This window comes from Cupressus sempervirens, chromosome 7 (assembly GCF_028749045.1).
Source record: "Cupressus sempervirens isolate cs-2001-9-10 chromosome 7, ASM2874904v1, whole genome shotgun sequence".
NCBI classification, from domain to species: domain Eukaryota; kingdom Viridiplantae; phylum Streptophyta; class Pinopsida; order Cupressales; family Cupressaceae; genus Cupressus; species Cupressus sempervirens.
In genome coordinates this window covers 170,397,246-170,402,671 of record NC_143124.1, presented here as the reverse complement: position 1 = coordinate 170,402,671, position 5,426 = coordinate 170,397,246, and positions in this window count along the sequence as shown.

Sequence of the window (5,426 nt, the reverse complement as noted above, 5' to 3'; positions counted from 1 at the left end):
TCATTTCTCATGTTAGCAAGAATGACACATGAATCATAGATAGTTGTTGTTCTCACAATATTACTGGTGATAAATTAAATTTTGACAACTTGCAACACTATGATGGTGGAAGTGTTAGATTTGGTAATGATGAACCATGTCATGTAAAAGGAAAAGGATAGATTGCATTAACAAATCAGATCAGGTGTGATAATGCTTATGTTGATCTATAAGTATGATTGACAAATGAGTGTCAACACACTTAATCATCTTCACTATACATGTCGATTATACAATAGAAGTTGAGCTAGAATTTCTTTATGTGTCGAGTCATAGATAGTGTCGAGAAAACTACAGTTTCTACCAAGCACAACACATGACAGTAGATGCCGAGTGACTCGAGATCTAGCAAGAGCTGAGCAATGTAGAAAACTAATAGGTGCCAAGTAACACAAGAAATCTATAGGAGCCAACTAACACATGAACCATAGTGGATGTCGAGAAATCCAGAATAGATGGTGCCGAGCATTAGTATTACTTCATGTGCCGAGCAATGCAGGATCAACATAAAAGTTTGTGCAATCACAAACAAAGATGAAAAATGGTTATGCATGACTCATAGTAGGATAAGGAGATAAGATCAAATCCTCACAATCACCTATGTGATCCTCATGCAACCAATTAGAAAATTGGAGATTGGATGCAGCCAATGGGTGAATTTCAAGGGTTTGAGCAGGAACATTTTTATCAAGGATGCATGATGGACCACTAGTCTTTATAAGGTAGTCTTGATGACATTGAATAATGCAAGAGTAAGCGAAGAGAAAGGAATTCTGTGAAGAAGGAAAAGAAGAGCCTATTAAGGTCATTGTAGAACATTGGTGTCAAAGATTAAGAGGAAAGGACATCATTTACACATCCAGTTGATTAGAATAGAACAAGGAAGACAATTAGTAGATCAGATCTAGAAGAGATTAGTTAATAGTAGAATAGATCAAGTACCTAATATCAACATCAGAGATTGCATTATATGAGGTGTATTATTCTAATACTCTCTCACAATTGTATTAGGAACTTGGATATCCCATGGACTTGGGTAGCTTTAACAACCTTATGTAAATCCTTTAATAGGGTGACATTCCAAGTTGAATTTTCTTAAGTCCTCTAACAAGGCACACTCCTAACAGGGTATAGAAATCCTTTAACAGGGTCACATTTAACAATGTGTTGTAGCCTTTAACAGGGTAGGCCTTTAACGGGGCAAACCATCAAAAGTGGTTGAAATCAATTGCTGCAGTAATTTTGTGGGTATCATCCTCACCCCAGTTTTACCTTCTTATTCTTGGAGGGTTTCTGGGTCACCAAAATCTCAAGTGTTACGTGGTGATGCATGTTTGTTTCTCATGATTGTTTAATGTTTATATGCATGCATGATAATTTTAGTTATATGTTATTAAGAATTTAAAAGTGGTTAAAAGGCTAGTACATCTAATTCACTCCCCCCCCCCCTCTCAAATGCATTCTTTCCATTAAGACATTCCAAAAATTGGTATTAGAGCCAAGTTCTCTCAAGAAGAAGCCTAATAGCTTGGAGGAAAAGATTTGAAGATGGAAGTTTTCAAATTTGGAAAGATCATTAAGAACTAGGTGATAGATGTGCATCTTGCTCTACACAAGGTAAAGGAAGCTAGAGAGGAATTAAGAAAATCCTTAAAAGGAAGGAAGGAAATAGCTATAGCCAAAAATGATATTCACTACAAGGAGATTGACACCACACAAGTATTTATCAAAGGAGATTCCAAATAATTTGATGCTACAATAGTAGAACTGATGGAGAAAAATAGAGTTCAAATAGAAGAGATAAGAACTCTTAAGATAGAGCATGAATCATAGGCCATGATGCTATGCGAGATCACTGAGAAAAAAAAAAGAGCAGTTGAGGATAGAGTTATGATGGAAGATGAAAAAAAAAATCTTGCAAATAGAATTGAAGAAAAATGTACTAAATTAACAAGAATCTCAAACATGCAAATAGATACACTTGCCCAACTGAAGAATCTTCATCATGAACTCAATGTGAAAGATATTGAGATCTCTACTTTTAGGATGCAAAATGAACAACTACAGATTGAATTGAATAGAGAAAAAGAAATAGTAGGGAATCTCAACAAGTCAAGTGAAGCTATCAAGTACTTTGAATGGTTTCTAAAATCCCAAAGATCGGCCCATGATACATCAGGACTTGGATACAATAGAATTGAAGTCAGGGAATCATCAAAGAGTGCTAAGCAAAGAAGTGACAAAGGTAAGGATTCTAAACCCACTTATCATTATTGTAATAAAAAGGGGCATACTACTAATGTTTGCAGAAGTAGAAGGATCAATAAGCCAAACACACCCAAAAGAAAGGGTTACTGTCAGAAGTGCAAGATGCAAGGACATATGACACAAGATTACAGGTCTAAATTCACAAGGACATAAAGATTTGATGGACACTAGTATAATTGCAAGAAGTATTGACTTAAAGCATTTGAGTGTAGATCAAAGCCTATGTGGACACCAAATCAGCATGTAAGGAAGGAAAACTATGTACACCACTACAATTGGGATTACAATACAAGGCAAAGCTGTCACTATTGTCAAGAGTATGGACACATACCCCAAAATTGCATAAGAACAGACGTCAAAGGGAACTATGAAAGATGGTTGAACCAAACTACTTGCTTCAGTTTCTTGAAAACTAGACATGTCAGCAACAATTGTCCAACAAAGGCCAAGGCACCCAAGACTGAAGAAAATAAGGGCAAAAAAAAAGTTGATGTGGAACGCATCAAAGCAGACATGAAGAAGTCATGGCAGAAAAAGGATGGATCAAGTACATCCAATGGAAGGGTCACTTCACCCATGAGGTTAAGTGATCACTTCTCATCCAACTAATCACAAGATCAGCCAATGAGGTTGATACATATAAGGAAGTATCATACATCATCCCTAAACCATAATGAAGCACTACAAAGTATAAATGTGCATGAGACAAGATGCTAAGACAAAACCTGAATGATGATGTCGAGTAAAACTACTTTGGATGGCAAGTCAAGAAGTTTAGTGGAAGCCGAGTAAAATTGTAAGTGGTGGCCGAGTTATTAACAAAGTTAGAAGATGTCGAGTGAGAGTAGCTGTCGAGTGGATGTCAAGTTGAAAACCCTTTGAAGCCGAGTGATCGGTAAAGGTAAAAGAATGCATTAAATGCAAAATTTTTGAGCCGTTTAAAAGTAAAAATTAATTCATTTTTGAGCCATTCAAATGAAAAGCAATTACTAGGAGCACGATTGAGCAATTTTCAAGCATCCAACTAGAAATTTGCAGAAATTTAGCATCTAACTAAGCAATATAAGCATCTAACCAGGTATTTCCTTCAGATGCCAAGTTGTACAATTTGTGAAGTTTTGTTTTGAACATACCCTAGTTCGGTAAAAATTGACATCTAGTTCAAAGTCAACCCAAAGGAAGGAAAGAAATGAAATTCAACTTGTTAGTAACAAGGTTAAACAACTTGAGTTTAGGCCCATACCAGAAGTTGCATATAAAAATGATACGGCTAGTGCCCTATCTACCATCCCTGAAAATTTTTTTATGGTTCAAGATGTGCGAAAGTGTTATAACTGCAAGATAGGAGCCATAGGAGACTTGGAAATCTTTAATTCCTTTGACAAACTCTGTGATAATGGAATATTGAAGGGTGAATTTTCAATCATAGAGAAGAAGGGTTTAACCAAAGCCCTAGTTTTTCTGATCGTATTCAAAACTAAGTGAATATGCATAATACTTAGCAGAATCCATGAGGGAGCATTCTGGTTAGAGCAAGGACTAGTCAAGATTACCAAGAAAATGGTTCATAGGGTCACAGGTTTTCCAAAGCTAGATCGACCAAAGACATTGAGAAGTGATAAAAAGGAAACAATTGAGAAGAACACAGGAGAAAATTGGAATAAAAAAGGCATGACCATAGACACCATAACTGATCCACTTCTAGACTTTGCTATAAGGATCATATTACATAAGTTTTATCAGTCCCGCAGGTTGAATAGTGTACCCTACATAGCATTGGATGTGGCATATAAACTTGTAAAGAAAGACCACACTAATGATCTTGCAGAGCTCATGTTGCAATAGATTGATGAAAATCTTGGAGCTATTAGAAATTCCAAGGGAGCATAATGTAAATTTGGGTCAGTGCTAGTTTGTATGTTCTTCTATGTGATGAAGGAATTTCCTTCATTTGGCAAAGTCAACTGGAGTCAGAAAAAAAAATTTGTTGATGAAATAAATGATTTTATAGCACAAATGGGAGATAGCTTTGATGATCAAATGTCTATCTATTTTGATGATTTCAAGAATGCAATGAAGAAAAGAATGAGGATACCAGTTTCGATAGTGGAAAAGCATGTAAATGATATATGTTTTCTTGTTGATATTGACTATCCTTACATCCAAGTAGTCCTCCCAAGAGCAAGATGGCTTAGACAATTGGGATATGAGCTAGATATTGACCAATCTTCAACAGCCATCACAACACTACTTGTAGAGGAAATGGACAAATTTGCCAAGGCATTTGGAATGTATGACATTGTAAAATCAAGAGTTGTTACAGAACTCAAGACTACCATAGTAGTGAAGAAGAAAGAGAAGCTAGAGAAGAAGATAAAGAAGAAATTTGGTGTTGAAGAAACAAGTGCAGCAGGCGAAGCAGAGGAGATTAGTGATGATGAAGAAGAGAAAGATGAAGATGAGCCACAACAAGGGCCACTTGAATTGTCACAAGGCCAAGGTGAAGACAAAGATGAGAGTGCTGAGGAAGGAGAAGCCAAGGAAGCACCCATCAAAGGAAAAGTCATCAAAAGGAAGGCAAAGACACCTCCTGCTCCTCAACCTAAACCAAAGAAAGTTGCCACACCAACATCTAAGAAGCCAACAACCAGAGCTACAACAAGGGCCTCCACAAAAAAATCCAAAGAGGAAACCACAAAGAAGAAAGCAACCAAGAAGGCATAGGAAGAGCCAAGGAAAAGAAGAAGATATATGGCTCAACCTGATATTGATGAGGAAGATCAAACTAAAAAGGTAAGTTGTCCTCCTAAGTCTTCAGTTGATATATTATGTGAAAAGATTAGGAATGGAGACTTAATTGATATGAAAAAGATTGATTTCAATAAGTTTAGTAAAGAGGAACAAATTAGCATAGAAGAATCAGTCTATGCATTAATGGCATAGTTCAAGTATACACCTCTTGAACTTGATGGAAAATTGCCAAAGGAATTGTCTAAAATTGTAGAAGACATATGGCATTTCTGTCTAATGATGGAAAAGGAGATGAGTGAATCAACTCTAGCAAGCATACTACCTGATTTGAGAAGGGAATAGATAACTAAAGCAGTCAAAAGGCATAA